Source organism: Rhincodon typus, chromosome 4, assembly GCF_021869965.1.
Source record: "Rhincodon typus isolate 14 chromosome 4, sRhiTyp1.1, whole genome shotgun sequence".
Taxonomy (NCBI): Eukaryota; Metazoa; Chordata; class Chondrichthyes; order Orectolobiformes; family Rhincodontidae; genus Rhincodon; species Rhincodon typus.
Genome location: NC_063335.1, coordinates 78,344,292 through 78,361,331, shown reverse-complemented (window position 1 = coordinate 78,361,331; position 17,040 = coordinate 78,344,292). Strand labels below are relative to the sequence as shown.

At 41.9% G+C, this 17,040-nt stretch overlaps 1 long non-coding RNA gene across 2 annotated transcripts in view; it reads right to left on the bottom strand.

Moving 5' to 3' along the window:
• LOC125483036 overlaps window positions 1-16,718 on the bottom strand; it is a 70,292-nt gene extending 53,574 nt beyond the window's left edge. Inside the window, exons 1-3 of one of the 2 annotated variants that reach the window (XR_007262037.1) lie at window positions 16,629-16,718; window positions 15,522-15,637; window positions 14,283-14,519 (exon numbers count right to left, since the gene is read on the bottom strand). This is a non-coding gene — a long non-coding RNA (uncharacterized LOC125483036). Of the gene's footprint in view, window positions 1-14,282; window positions 14,520-15,521; window positions 15,638-16,628 lie in introns of those variants that run through there. The other variant, XR_007262036.1, reaches the window with a different exon arrangement.
• Window positions 16,719-17,040: the final 322 nt, after the last annotated feature.

Below are 17,040 nucleotides of genomic sequence, written 5' to 3'. Positions count from 1 at the left end.
CCATTTCTGAAGAAATCATATCAAATTCGAAATGTTAACTCTGTTTATCTCTCCTCAGACCTGTTGAGCATCTCTGGCATATTCTGTTTTTGTTTCAAATTTCCAGCATCCATAGTATTTTGCTTCAATGTTACCAGGTTTCCTTGAATTTAGAAAAAAGCAGAGTTAATTAATTACTAAATGCAAGAAAGGTGAGTAACTCAACTTACATTCAGATTAACAATAACATGAGTCCAAAAAGATAAAAGAAAAATAAACACATCAGTCTCCAAATTGTTTGTGAAAATTGGGCAGTAGAATATTGCAGCCATTGCAGTGGAGATTACCAGTAACCTCACCATTAGTCATTGGAGTTGACTTCATAATCCTTAGATTTCCAGATTGGTTGAGATTCTGTAGTACTGATTCTTTTTGACTACGATTGAATACCAACTTTGAGGATGAGAGAGTGTCACTTCATTGTCCTGTTTCCTTTTTTAACTGTTTTAGTCCTTCAACTGTGACCATCACAGCATACTAACGCTCAAACCCAATCTAGTACACATGAGAGTATTCAGTCCCACTCATACACTTTGGTAAAATTTGTACTATCTTTTCAGCTACTGCCCTTGAGTATTTTTCAAAATATATAGTGGTTGCTGTTGAGCAGGAGGTCATCGGCCCTTCTATATCTTTATAGTCACAAGTGATCATAGTCCAGAGTTTTGATTTGCATCTTCCTCCTTTGAATGACAATTGTTTGAAGTTCCCTTCACATTTGTAGGTGTGAAATTCTGTGATCTCTCTCTCATGACAACACTCAATTTACATCCACAGCCATTTTTGGCTGTATCAGAATTCTCTTAAAAAAAACACATTTTGACATTACAAGTTAAAAATGTGCGTAGCATTTGGTGTTCTGATCTATGGTCGTGACAACACAGTTTTCTAAGGTGGCACAACTCTTTAAATGAAAAAAAAATCAGCTGAAAGACAGTTGAAGAATACAGGCCACCAAGTAATGTCATTGAGGGAACTGGGCTGAATGGTGTCAAGCAATTTAGCTATTTGTGTGACCTTGTTTTGATGCCACCTCAGACAAGGAAATGGTCACTAGGTTTTCTATGGCAAACAGCATTTTTGGCAGAGTATACAAATGAGTTTGGAACAACTACAGCCTTACAGCTTAGAACAAGCTCAAAGTGCATTAAGCTTAAGTATTCCCCATCCTCCTATTTGGAGTAGAGTCATGAGATATGCACCTTCCAGAGGATTCCTCCAGTACACTTTTGCAATGCAAGATTCACTGACCAGACCAGATCGTAAATATTGAGATCCTGGAAACAGCCAATATCACTGACCAACTTCCTGGAAAGCCAACAACATTAGGCTGGCCTGACTGCCTGCTCAAGATTGTGTTGTAAGGCCAGCTCACTGATAATTAGAACAGAAGTGCCCCATTCAAATGTTGCAGAAATTCCCTGAAGAAATCTCTCTCTGTGTTTCACATCGCTAGTGGGAAATGTAGGCTATAGATCACGATGCCCTCTGATGCTAGATCAGGAGTGCTGCAAATACCTTTCAGACTGAGCAAAGAGCTAGCATGATGTAGAAAAGAAGAAGCATATGTCCATTTGTGTACACAGCAGCAAATACACCTTCCTTTGCACCCACAGGTGGTAGAATCTGCTTGACTAGCTACCGGTCAGCCGGCAACCAATGAAGACTACCTTCCTAAAATCTTTGTCTGGGAAGAAATCAGAGACCCAATGTCTGCTGCAATGACGATACACGTCACTGTTCAATTTGTGACTGAAAAGTGATAGACATCTTAAAGGGGCATTTTCTTCTGCCTTAACAGGAAATTCCCTGCAATTTTCAGATATGTGTCATCTAGTTGGAAATTCCTGTGCTTTGCACCTTCTTAAATATTTTAAATAATCAAGGAACACGAGTTCCCCACTCATTCAAAGCAAACATGTTTAAATGTCCTGTTCTTTCTTCTGTTAGAGTGCTTCTTATAAATTCAACCTGAAGGTTGTTATTTCAAAAAGTGCATGGTTAATTTCGAAGTTAATAGGTTTTATAGGATGAAGGAGACCTTCCTCTTACTGGATCCAGCGAAAGAATCTCGGCAGGCTACATCACTTGACCTCCTGCCTTGGCATTCTCATATGTGCCATATGTGTAGTTTCCTGAAGGGGAAGAGCACATGCTGCTGCTTTGTAGATTGGCAGCCTTAAGCAGGCCCATTCCAGCTGTTAGCATTCTAACAAGCCTGAATCTGTTTTCCCACTGATCAAAGGGTTGATTATTCTATTGGCAGCTATCAAATCCTGTATGATCTCAAGGACAACAGACTGCATGCTGCTTGCTAAGCAGGGGTCCATTCAATTTATTCTTTGTTGACAGGCTGATTAGGAGATGTTTATATGGGGAAAGAGGCATTTACTAGTCCTCGGACCACTCTGAGTTATAGAGCAACCACACTGGCTACAAGGTGGAAAATACCTCCCTGACCTTACCACAAATATGAGCTGTAGACATGAATCAGTTTGCTTATTAATTGCTTCAGATTAAAATCACAGCCTCTATGGACATGTAAATGCATGTTGAGTGCCATGTAAGCCCATGTGTTTTCATTTCTGTGACTCTGGGCAGCCTTGTTCTTAGTTTCTGCTGGGAAGGTGTCACATTCTCACATACCACTCCTCCAGTTCGTTTGTGTTCTTTAAATCATCAGTGCTTACACGATCTAATTTCTCCAGGTGAAAGGCTTCATTAAAAAATTCTTTCACAAGATTTGGACATCATTAACTTGGTGAGCAATTGTTGCCCATCAGAAATTGCTCTTGCGTAGCTGATAGTGAGACACCTTCTTGAGCATTTACAGTCTATGTAGTGTAAGTGTATCCTTACTGCTATTAAGATTGGAGTTCCAGGAAGTTGACCCAGCAACAGTGAAGGAATAGCAATACAGTTGCAAGTCAAGGTAGTGTGTGGCCTAGATGGAAACTTACAGGTGGAGGTCCTCCCATGTGTCTGCTGCCCTTATCCATCTATTGGTAAAGGCTGTGAGCTTGGAAGGTGCTGTGAAAGGAGCCTCAGTGAGTTTTAACAGCATATCTTTTAGATATTATTTACTATGGCCATTGTGCATGGTAATAGAAGGAGTGAATTTTAAGGAGGTAAATGCGGGGCTAATCAAGCAACCCCTGATAAGAGGGGTGATGAAAGCAAGTAACAGAAGTGATATTGTTGAAGGAAATGGGTCAAAGGAGTATGGGACCATAAAAAAACAAAAGAAATGTGGATGCTGTAAATCAGGAACAAAAACAGAAGTTGCTGGAAAGCTCAGCAGGATTGGCAGCATCTGTGAAGAAAAATCAGAGTTAATATTTTGGGCCTGCTGATCCTTCCTCAGGATATGGGACCATCTTTTGCTTAGGATCTGTTGTAAGCCCTGGTTCTTTTCATTCCTTTTTTTCATCAACATTTTCAACAATATTATATCATCTCCATAGAGCATTAAAAGAAGCTTCTTCACCCAACTCTTTCTCGTCTTCATCTTCACGTTCCTGATTAGTTGCCCATTAGGAGAAGACATTATATGCTGAGAATGGGTGAAGATGACTCCTTGGAATTAGAACAGGAAATTCAAGGCTTCACAGGATTGTGATAATAATTGGCCAGGATATCACTCACATAACCAAGACTTCTGGCATCTCCAACAACTGGATTGGATTCCTTTTCTATCTGCTTAAGTGGTTAGCTTCTTCAAGACAACTAATACTATGGCAGGGAATTCCCAAATTTTCAACGTGCATTGCTGGAAAATGAGGCTCCTCAACAAACAGACCGACTGATAAAATTATTTAATGTCTCATTATTAACCTGGGCACTTGCAACTCTCTTGTCTAAATATTGATTTTAATACCCTCAAGGTCAAACTGTTATGTCTGATTTTCTATACGAAACTGGAGTCCTGGTGATCTGGATGGTCTTTTGGCATCTTGAGGGAGAATAGGCAGGGCAACATTTCAGGTGGGGATGCTATTCACTGTGATAGTTTCTCCTTTTTCTGTTTTCAATTGTAAAGCAGTCTGGTCTATATTTATTTTAATTTCAGACCTGAATCTGCTGTTTCTTTTTGTCTATTTGCTCCATTTCCTTTGTCCTTGGGTCGGGGGTGGCGGGGGTGCTGGGGTGTTGGTGAGCGGCTTCTTGCCTTAGCTTTTTCAGTTTTATTTTACGTTTTCAATATTTTTCCATTGATTCGTTCAGAGCTTTTTGTTATATTTTTGTTTGCTTTGCTCCAAAATGAGCATTAAAGTGCGGAAGCTTACGGAAAGTGGGTTGGAGGATGCCATGAGATTAGTACATGTTAAGTGCCAGTGTCTGTGGATGTGGAGTGTATGGCCACTGCCATGGGGTCTGCCCTGTGAGATTGGTGCCACATGTCTAATTCACGTCCATTCGAGCTGGAATTGCTAAATACCTATTCTAACTTTCATTTCAGGAATTCTTGGCATCAGGTTTCTAGCTGGAAGAAAACTAAAGTGCATATGAATGAGGCAGGATTAAGTAATAACAATGGTAATAATGATGGATAATCCTGGATTAAAGGCCTCTCTTCACTCACGAGTGAGAATCTTGACTTGGTATCTGAAAACTTAGAAAATGTAACTTGTTGCTCTTGCTATTTAACTTCTCATACAAATCTCCAATATTTCTCACCACAGCCCACATTGTTCGCGGTCTGAGTAAGTTCATCCTCTGTGCCATTATCAGATTGCCAATGTTTGTTTGGGTATACAGTGGCTTTTCAAGCATTGCATGAATGCTGGCTTGTCGAGAAACATCCAGGAAGTGCCCAGTTAAGCAAGGAATGGCAGATGGGGGAATGATGCTAGGAACAAGTGAGAGTGATGCTGCAGAGGTAAGATGGAGTGAGTAAACTTGCTAAACCTTGAAGAGAAAAACCCTCCATTAAACTCAACAAAATCAGAAACTTGGCCAAAAATACATAAGATTCAGTGTGCTTTTTGTTTTCTTTCTCCACAATTACATTTACATGTTGCTTTCTTTTTTGTCTGATTTTGGGCAACAAATCGAAAGCCTCATCTAATGGGAACGTACATCAGAAATTTGTTGCAAAAAAAAAGGCACCAGGTTTTCTGATGTGTTGTGAAGCAAGACTCCCTGCGAAAGCATGATATCGGAGAGGTCGGTGTAATTTTGGTCAGAGATCTGTTTAGCTCTAGGAGATGTCGCTGAAATGTTGAAAACAACAATGTTTATCACTTCTTCAGAAGTTCTTCCAGTCTTCAGCTTATGTTGTTTTCTGTCCATTGATTGACAACTGGTGGCCCTCAATGATTGACTCTTTCATTCCTTCCATTAAATATCAGAAATTTTTGACTTTTCCATGGACATCAGGGGAATTAGTTAGAAGAAAATAATAAGTTAATATCCTTGCTAAGGATTAGGCATCAAAGAAATTTTTGCTCGTCAGATGGTAACTGACAATTTTGTTAATTTTTTAAAGTTCCTCAGATGATTCACTGATTATACTGCAATTGTGACAATATTATTCAATACACTCTCTTTATCTTTTAGATTTTGACACTGGATTAACACATTTATTAAGTCACCAAAATATTAGATCATGAAGAGGATATGGAGAAAATCCAAATAATTATACCAATCTGCTCTTGTTGAACATCAGAGTATGCAAGCACCATTTAGAGACTCCCCCTTTTAGTCTATGAGCTTGGCTAATCCATACTTTAACTCCATATACCAACTTGTGCTTGTTTGGTCTTAATGCCTTTAGATAACAGCAAAAATGTACCAAAGTCAGATTTAAAATGTACATCAATAGCCACTTAAAGATGAGTTCTAAATTTTTACTATCATTTCTATGCAGAAGTATTTCCTAATTTCACTTCTCAAAGATCTGGAGCTGGTTTATATAATGGATCGGATTTTTCAAGGAGTGGCCTCTCAGTTCCTACATTTTTACTTTCAAGAAGGACTCGTTATTTCTGCCACGGGAATCAGAGTTGAAGTGTGAAGCATTCCTCAACAACAGTGATCTTGTAGTGCAGGATAGTCGGGGAAGGCAAACCACACCCTCTTTTTCACTGCAGTAATTGTCATATTTTGTAATTTAAATGTCCATCGGCACAAGAAGCCACTTTGAGAGCTCTTATGAAAGGATACATCTGTAAGGTAAGGGTAGGGTTAATGTATCAGCTGGGAATGTTGTTTGGGCTGACATGGCAAGTAACAGTCAGCCACACAAATGCCAGGCCATGACCATTTCCAACAAGAGACAATCTAACCACCACCCCTTGACATTCATTGGTGTTGCCATCACTGAATCTCCCAGTATCAATACCCTTGCAGTTACCATTGACCAGAAACTCAACTCAACTCTCCACATAAGCACTGTGACTGCAAGAGCAGGTCAGAGCTAGAAATATTGCAACGAGTAAGTCACCTCCTGATTCCTCAAAGACTGTGCATCATCTACAAGGTACAAGTCAGAAGTGAGCTGGAATACTTCCCACTTGCCTGGATGGTTGCAACTCCAACAACATTCAAGAAGCTTGACACCATCCAGGACAAAGCAAGCCCCTTGACTGACACCACATCCACAAGCACCCACTTCATCCACCACCAACGCTCAGTGGCAGCAATGTATATGGTCTACAAGATGCACTACAAAATTCACCTATAGATTTTGCACCTTCCAAACTCATAATCACTTCCAATTAGAACATAGAACATAGAACATAGAACATTACAGCGCAGTACAAGCCCTTCAGCCCTCGATGTTGCGCTGACCTGTGAAACCAATCTGAAGTCCATCTAACCTAAACTATTCCGTTATCATCCATATGTTTATCCAATGACCATTTAAATGCCCTTAAAGTTGGCGAGTCTACTACTTTTGCAGGCAGGGCATTCCACACCCTTACTACTCTCTGAGTAAAGAACCTACCTCTGACATCTGTCCTATATCTATCACCCCTCAATTTAAAGCTATGTCCCCTCGTGCTAGCCATCACCATCCGAGGAAAAAGGCTCCCACTGTCCACCCTATCTAATCCTCTGATCATCTTGTATGTCTCTATTAAGTCACCTCTTAACCTTCTTCTCTCTAACGAAAACAGCCTCAAGTCCCTCAGCCTTTCCTCATAAGACCTTCCCTCCATACCAGGCAACATCCTGGTAAATCTCCTCTGCACCCTTTCCAATGCTTCCACATCCTTCCGATAATGTGGCGACCAGAACTATACGCAATACTCCAAGTGCGGCCGCACCAGAGTTTTGTACAGCTGCAACATGACCTCATGGCTCCGAAACTCAATCCCTCTACCAATAAAACCTAACACACCGTATGCCTTCTTAACAACCCTATCAACCTGGGTGACAACTTTCAGGGATCTATGCACATGGACACCGAGATCTCTCTGCTCATCCACACTACCAAGAATCTTACCATAAGCCCAGTACTCTGTATTCCTGTTACTCCTTCCAAAGTGAATCACCTCACACTTTTCCACATTAAACTCCATTTGCCACCTCTCAGCCCAGCTCTGCAGCTTATCTATGTCCCTCTGTAACCTGCAACATCCTTCCACACTATCCACAACTCCACCGACTTTGGTGTCATCCGCAAATTTACTAACCCATCTTTCTACGCCCTCATCCAGGTCATTTATAAAAATGACAAACAGCAGTGACCCCAAAACCAATCCTTGAGGTACACCACTGGTAACTGAACTCCAGGATGAACATTTCCCATCAACCACCACCCTCTGTCTTCTTACAGCTAGCCAATTTCTGATCCAAACCGCTAAATCACCCTCAATTCCATGCCTCCGTATTTTCTGCAATAGCCTACCATGGGGAACCTTATCAAATGCTTTACTGAAATCCATATACACCACATCAACTGCTTTACCCTCATCCACCTGTTTGGTCACCTTCTCAAAGAACTCAAGAAGGTTTGTGAGGCACAACCTACCCTTCACAAAACCTTGTTGACTATCCCTACTCAAATTATTCCTTTCTAGATGATTATAAATCCTATCTCTTATAATCCTTCCCAACACTTTACCCACAACCGAAGTAAGGCTCACTGGTCTATAATTACCAGGGTTGTCTCTACTCCCCTTCTTGAACAAGGGGACAACATTTGCTCGTCTCCAGTCTTCTGGCACTATTCCTGTAGACAATGACGACATAAAGATCAAAGCCAAAGGCTCAGCAATCTCCTCTCTAGCTTCCCAGAGAATCCTAGGATAAATCCCATCTGGCCCAGGAGACTTATCTACTTTCACACCTTCCAGAATTGCTAACACCTCCTACTTATGAACCTCAATCCCGTCTAGTCGAATAGCCTGTATCTCAGTATTCTCCTCGACAACATTGTCTTTTTCCTGTGTGAATACTGACGAAAAATATTCATTTAGCGCCTCTCCTATCTCTTCGGATGCCAGGCACAACTTCCCACTACTGTCCTTGACTGGCCCTAATCTTACTCTAGTCATTCTTTTATTCCTGACATACCTATAGAAAGCTTTAGGGTTTTCCTTGATCCTACCTGCTAAAGACTTCTCATGTTCCCTCCTGGCTCTTCTCAGCTCTCTCTTTAGGTCCTTCCTGGCTAACTTGTAACTCTCAAGCGCCCTAACTGAGCCTTCACGCCTCATCTCTACATAAGCCTCCTTCTTCCTCTTGACAAGAGATTCAACTTCTTTAGTAAACCACGGTTCCCTCGCTCGACCACTTCCTCCCTGCCTGACAGGTACGTACTTCTCAAGGACACGCAGTAGCTGTTCCTTGAACAAGCTCCACATTTCAATTGTGCCCAGCCCCTGCAGTTTCCTTCTCCATCCTATGCATCCTGAATCTTGCCTAATCACCTCATAATTGCCTTTCCGCCAGCTATAACTCTTGCCCTGCGGTATATACCTATCCCTTTCCATCGCTAAAGTAAACATAACTGAATTGTGGTCACTATCACCAAAGTGCTCACCTACCTCCAAATCTAACACCTGGCCTGGTTCATTACCCAGTACCAAATCCAATGTGGCCTCGCCTCTTGTTGGCCTATCTACATACTGTGTCAGGAAACCCTCCTGCACATATTGGACAAAAACTGATCCATCTAAAGTACTCAAACTATAGCGTTTCCAGTCAATATTTGGAAAGTTAAAGTCCCCCATAACAACTACCGTTACTTTCGCTCCTCTCCAGAATCATCTTTGCAATCTTTTCCTCTACATCTCTGGAACTTTTCGGAGGCCTATAGAAAACTGCCAACAGGGTGACCTCTCCTTTCCTGTTTCTAACCTCAGCCCATACCACCTCAGTAGAGGAGTCCTCATCAAACGTCCTTTCTGCCACCGTAATACTGTCCTTGACTAACAATGCCACACCTCCCCCTCTTTTACCACCTTCCCTGATCTCACTGAAACATCTAAACCCCGGAACCTGCAACAACCATTCCTGTCCCTGCTCTATCCATGTCTCCGAAATGGCCACAACATCAAAGTCCCAGGTACCAACCCATGCTGCAAGTTCACCCACCTTATTCCGGATGCTCCTGGCATTGAAGTAGACACACTTCAAACCACCTTCCTGCCTGCCGGTACACTCCTGCAACCTTGAAACCTTATTCATGACCTCACTACTCTCAACCTCCTGTACACTAGAGCTACAATTCAGGTTCCCATCCCCCTGCTGAATTAGTTTAAACCCTCCCGAAGAACATTAGCAAATTTCCCCCCCCCCAGGATATTGGTACCCCTCTGGTTCAGGTGTAGACCATCCCATTTGTAGAGGTCCCACCTACCCCAGAATGAGCCCCAATTATCCAGGTATCTGAATCCCTCCCTCCTGCACCATCCCTGTAGCCACGTGTTCAACTGCTCTCTCTCCCTATTCCTCGCCTCGCTAGCACATGGCATGGGTAACAAACCAGGGATAACAACTCTGTTTGTTCTAGCTCTAAATTTCCACCCTAGCTCCTTGAATTTCTGCCTTACATCGCCATCCCTTTTCCTACCTATGTCGTTGGTGCCTATGTGGACCACGACTTGGGGCTGCTCCCCCTCCCCCTTAAGGATCCGGAAAACACGATCCGAGACATCACGGACCCCGGCACCTGGGAGGCAACACACCAACCGCGAGTCTCTCTCGTTCCCACAGAATCTCCTACCTGTCCCCCTAACTATGGAGCCCCCAATGACTAATGCTCTCCTCCTCTCCCCCCTTCCATTCTGAGCAACAGGGACAGACTCTATGCCAGAGACCTGTAGCCCATGGCTTACCACTGGTAAGTCGCCCCCCCCAACTGTATCCAAAAAGGTATACTTGTTTTTGAGGGGAACGGCCACAGGGGATCCCTGCACTGTCTGCCTGTTCCCTTTCCGTCCCCTGACTGTAACCCATCTACTTTTTTCCTGTGCCTGAGGTGTGACTACCTCCCTGTAACTCCTCTCAATTACCTCCTCAGCCTCCCGAATGATCCGAAGTTCATCCAGCCCCAGCTCCAGTTCCCTAACACGGTTTCCGAGGAGCTGGAGTTGGGTGCACTTCCCGCAGATGAAGTCAGTGGTGACCCTTACCTCCCACATGCTACAGGAGGAGCATGCAACTGCCCTAACGTCCATTCCCACTGTTCTGAATTCCCAAACAGACTATTAAAAAAAATACTCGTAGCCTTACCAAATCAGCACTCAGAACCTTTTTTTTTGGTTAGAGGAGGAGGATGGGTGGGAGACATTACTTAGGTAGTGTTTCGGGTAAAGCAACCGCCCAAATATATTACCTCACTTACTCACTCCAAAAATGGAGTCACGCGAGGTAAGACTTCTTTAATTGAAAAGCTTACCTTCCCAGGCTGCCCTCGCACTTCCTCCTGGACTCCCGCCGCTTACAAGGACAAGAGCAACAGATACATGGAAACAGCAAGTTGTCCTCCAAGCCACTAACCATCCTGACTTGGAAATATATTGCTGTTCCTATTGTTAGTCACTAACATTCTCCATTAACAGCTATTTACTCTCCTAGCCAGATCATTATTCATTCCTTTGTCTGTCCAACTGTTCTTCTTCCTCCTTGGGCTCTATCCCCACCTATGGTTTACTCCTTACACACACCCCCTTATCTTCTACATATAAACCAACACTTTCCTAGCTACCATCATGCGGAAGGGTCACCGGACCTGAAACATTAACACTGATTTTTTTTCACAGATTCTGCCAGACCTGCTGAGCGTTTCCAGCAACATCTGTTTTTGTCGCTTTTCCTTCATTTGCACTGGACCTAAATCTTGAAATTCCCTCCCTATGGGCATTGTGGGTTAACCCATTTCATGGGGACTGCAGCGGTTCAAGAAGGCGGATCACAATCACATTCTCAAGGGCAACTACAGATGGGCAATAAATGCTGGCCTAGTCAATGACGCCCATGTCCCATGAACGAATTGAAAAAATGTGGGTAGCTTGCCAGGTTGGTAGGGTGCTAGGTTTCAAATGGTGTCAGGTGCATAGGGTCCCAAGCCAGCTATTCTTGCTAAATTGCTAAGTAGGGTGCAGTAATTAGGATGCAGGAGGGTGGACTGCCAGGGCACAAGGCAAGAAAGCTAAGTCATTGGGTATTTAGGGTAGGTCAGGTGGGTGGAAAAATCGGGCCCAGTCAGGAGGCAGATATGGATTTTGCAAGAGTGAAGGGAGTATTGAGTCCCAGGAGGAGAGAGAGGTGGTTGTATGGTCAGGCATTGGTGGAGGAAGTATGTTGGGTCCCACTGGGGGAGAGGGGCATGTCTTATCCAGCAGCAGAGAAGAAATGTTGTCACCTCTTTGGAGAGATAAAGGTGTTTTGACCAACAGAGGGGCAAATGTTAGGACTTGGGGGTAGAAGGATATATTGGACCCAAAGAGGAGAGCTGGGTGTCAGATCCTGAGGAGGGTGTCTGGTCCTGAGTGGAGGTAAATCAAATCCAGGAGTGAAGAAGAATATCAGGTCCTGGTGGGGTGGGAGTGTTGGTGGGTGTCCATTGTAGAAAGTTTAGGCCCAGGAATGTAAAGGGTAAGGGAATGTGTAGTTGTGGGTGGTGGGGTTTTGTCATAGTTGTGTTAATCACATTTGCCAATTGAGTACCTGTTGATCTTTGCTACTCGCTGTCTCCGTCCCCACAGCCAATTTCCTAACTGGGTCAATATTTACCTTCAATTGTGTGAACATCATTTTTAGTTGACAGTTTCCTATGAGCTATTGTATCACATGCCTTTGTAAATCCTTATGAATAGCATCCACAGACATTCTGCTGTCCATTATGTTAATGATTCCTTTAAAAGTTCCTTCGGCTTGGCTATTTATAATACCTTACTTGTTATCTCTGATCTGCTGAAAGTTTTCAAAGTGCTCATTATCTTATCCTTAATAGAATCAATGACAGCAAGGTTAGACAAAGTTATCTATAAATTCCCCATTTCCCTTTCAAATTAATCCTAACTACTATAATAACATCCACAATTTTACAATCTGAAGTAATATACCAAATCAAGGGAATGTTGGTATTTAATAGTTTAAGGAATTTGCAATGTCAACTATTTCCTTTAAAAGCCTTGGATGGAAACAATCTGACCCTGAGGATTTGTCACTTTTTAGTGCGTTTTGCTCTTCAGTATTATTCTTTTGCTTCTGTTGATTTTGGGCAGCGTTGCTCTTGATTCAGTATTACTTTCCTTGGGAGTTCTGGCATACTAACCTCTTTTTCTTTTGTAAATATTGATGCTAAATAATTATACAAACATTCTGCTTATTTTTCAGGCTTCACCTCTTGGGAAATCCAAGTTGTGGCATTTTCCAATGCGTTTTATCTTTCCTTGTCACTATTGTTCCAATTCTGCCCAAGTAGCTTTTTTACTCCCTGATGGACTGGCCTACTTCTGCTCCTATTTAAATTTTGCTTTTCAAACACAATCTGGAACATGTTTTCTTGTAATCGATTCTTTTTTCACGTATGTACATGACTTGACCATGAAGTTAGATCAAAAGTCATAAAAATGCTCACCATGACCTGTGCCTATTACAAAACACATCCCTGAGCACCTTTAAAAAGTCAAATAAAAAAGAACAACATCAGTCAGCCTTTAAAACCCTTTAAACTGTTGGAAATGAGTTCAAATCCCAGTAATGCCATCAAATGGTGCTTGAGACAATCAACTTTCTCTGTTAAACCCATTGCTGAGATTTAATTCTAAAATTGCTTCTTTCAAGATGGACAGTATTCCATGATGCCAAATTTACAGGAGGAAGCTAGGAATGTTTGCTGTTTAACCAGTATGATGCCAGTGCATTTGTAGCAGCCACCGTTTTGCATTGTAGAAACTAAAATAGACCTTAGGGTGCAAAACATGTGGGCAAGCAAATAGTCCTAATTTTCAGATGCGTGGGTCATATTAACAGTTACCTTTGTAAAATCTTGATCATTTAAGTAACTCTAATCAACTGTGGCCTGTAATTTTCTTTCAATCCAGCATTGCTTGCTAGAAATTCAACTCACATCAGCACACTTGGTACAATGGAAGTAAGTATCAATGTGGTCCATCAGGATACCTGAAAATGTTCTCTTATTTTCATCATCATAGATTTTAAACATCGAAGAATAAAGATTTTCCAAAAACCTGATTAGATCCAAACTATTAATAAATAACTGCTTAGCTGTTCATTTTTCTTCAATTATGGAAAGACAAGAACAAACCATAGAGAGGTTAGTTAGTTTTCTTGCTGGGTGATTGTGTGTATAATTCTTGGCATCTGTTATTTCATGCTCTAAATTAAATGCATCTTCCAAAGATATTGCCAGATGTCAGATATTGCTATCTCAGCAATTAAAAGGACTTCAATTTATGCAGTGTATTGTTTAATCATTCTTTCCTCTAAATTGCTGCTGGCTGTTTAATGCTATTGTGGAATTAATTGATACTGGAGGGAAAAGTGAATTAGGGCTGAGAAAGTGATAGATACTAGCAATCAGAGTTAAGAGCAGATGGATGGTGACAATTCCTGTGTTTCCTAGCTGCTATTAATGTTCAAGTAAAGTGTAAAGCAGCAAATGTAGAAAGTGGATTTAACTTAATAAAGGGTTATATTTCAAATGGTCAAGTATTTAATTATAAAAATGGATGTACATAGGAAAAGGAAATGCTATAATATAATATCATTTCTTTTATAAATGCTGTTCAACAAAATTATTTTTATGGACCATTACGATATTTATTAACAATTTTACATATTGCACTTTTTCTTCTGGGACTGTGTAGTATTATGAGGGAAAAGTAACTAACATGAAAGGTACAATCATCAATTTTATGTTGGAAGAAAAATAAAATTACAAACTAAAGAGAGCATCTAAAAAGTGTTTGAAAATATTTTTTCCATAACTATTTTCCTCCAGCCCCCTGTTTTAACCAGAAGTCGAATATTTTGGAAATGTTCAAGTTGATCAGTATCTGCAAGAGAAACATTGAAAACTAGATTTTCATGGAATGATTTAAAAGAGTAACTATTGGAGAAATAAATATGTTCATGCTGTTGAGTGTTTCACCAAGACGTTATGTGCTGTTGGGGGCTAAATTGAAAAAAAGATCTTTTCATGCCAGTGGTTATGTTTCTATATTATGAGTTTTCAAGTGTCACATTTTGCTGAATTTTCCTAGCCTATGGTTTGGACCTACAGTAGAGAGCCTTTGCATTCTCACCAGTGAGCACTATTCCCTTTGCCAGGCTAGGGTTAGGATCACCCGTCCATTGCATGGAGGCCAGCTAAATATGAATCTTAGTGCAGTGATTAGGACTATTTTAGAGTCTCAGCAACATTTTGGTGCTGGTAGAGAACCCATGCAAAACCCCACTGAGTGCAGAAGTCATCAGTTCAATAGAATCTGTCCTCTCTGAGGCATGCCAGAGCTCTTTGGAGCCAAAGTCTTGTAGATCCCATGGTGATACCGCAGTTAGGAAGGGCTCCTTGCACATCAAATGATTCTGTTGTATGAGTTTACCTCTACTTCGATGGGCTGAATGGCTTTGACCCTCATAATTTGCATTACCTCCATGTCTCCAACACCTTCTCTATAAGGAACCACAGCTTGTTCACCTCAGCCAGGCTCACCTCACTAGTTGGTGTGGGGGCACATAAAATAGGTCAGGTGGCTCACCCAAATCCAGCTATTCAGCCCCAACCTGAGGTCTGTAATGGAAATGAATAATTAAGGGTTAACTGGAACAGAGGGTCCTCGTTTGCTGAGTAGCTCTGCCCAGATACAGACTAACATTCCATAGCTTGAACTACAACTGACTTTGGGATCACAGGCAGAGGTGAAGTTGCAGGGGTAGGGCCTCTTATGTGTCCTGTGTGGAAGTTTCTAGGATCACTCCTCCTTCCTATGGTTGCCTGACATGATCACCCAATCTCACTGAGAGGAAGGTGCAGCTGGATTGGAGTTACTTCTCACCTTGATGCTCAGCACCGATGGCTACAAGAGTGCAGGTCACTGCACATATCCAGCACACGGAGTGTTCTTCAACAAACACACAGAATGCTGGAGAAACTCAGTAGGCCCAGCAGCATCTGTGGAGAGAGAAATAGAGTTAACATTTTGAATCCAGCATGTCTCTTCAGAACTTGAAAGTGCTGAAGTCCTTATAGAGGTTTATAAAATAATGAGGGGTAAAGATAAGGTGACTGGCAGTTGTCTTTTCCCTAGGGTGGGAGATTTCAAGACCTGGGGGCATATTTTTAAGGTGAGGGGAGAAAAACTTATAAAAGACACAAGGGAGAATTTTTTTACACAGAGTGTTGTTCGGGTGTGGAATGAACTTCCAGAGGAAGTGGTAGATACAGGTGCAATTACAACTTTTAAAAGTGTAGGATTGAGCAAAAATCCCCATTATCTAAAATACTGAAACAAAACCCTGGATTTTTCAACATTTTTAAAAGTGAGAAAAGGCAGCTGTGTTGAGCTCTGAAGAAAATGCACAGTAACAGAGGTGGCTGCTTGAAACCAAGGTTCAGCCCGAACACGCAACTCACACCTCGACTCTAGGAGAACAATCAACCCGACCTAGACCGGAAGTAACCTTTTCCACCTAGAGCTATGAACCCAGACATCTTGGAATGTCTGGACGTTCAACTTCAATCAATATTCTTTCAAACAGATATAGTGCATTCAACTTTAATCAAAATACATTCACACATACTCCTAACTGTCAGGAAGCCAACTGACCCCAAAGGGAACATCAATAACACAATAGCGAGTGCAGATTTGGCATGAAGGTAAGGGGCTCACAATTAGTACAATTGCAGACCCCAATCTCACCAAAAGAGACTCCGCCCCTAGAGGGATCCCAAAAGCCACCTCCAGAAGAGGGATCCCGACAGCATTTCCGAGACCTACCAACACAGGTCTGTTCTGTACCAGGGAACCAACAGCAAGCGACCACGACCAGCAGACCTAAGAACGGACAATCTCCAAAAACCACCAACCTGACTGACACCACAAGGCCCTCAGACACATCCGGCCCGCATAACCACCAGAAAGTAAGGAAATCCAAGTACTCACCCGATAAATCCAAAATGCATCCAACCGCATCAGTGGACTCAACCCAGACTGAAGCCCTACACCGTTCGAAGTCTTCATCGAAGCACTAGCAATGGCAAGCGGGAACGGCCAGCTGTATTTCAAAATCGCGTTTATCCCCAGTGATGAGCTTATTTTCTCAAGATCCCAAAGTATCCAACCGAGCTAGCAGGGAGGGGAAGGTGGGTGGTGACAGTGCAGGGAACCCCAAGAGTAGGAAGCCTGATTAAAGTGTCTGTGATTAAAAATGTTGTTTAGGTCCTAATAGTGTTTAATCTGTATTTGATTTAATAGTGTATTTAATTACTGTCTTCTGCATGATTGTTTTAATTTCACTGTTTTATTGCATTTACCTTTATTTCTTGTATTATGCTTACCTTTTTGTAATTAATAC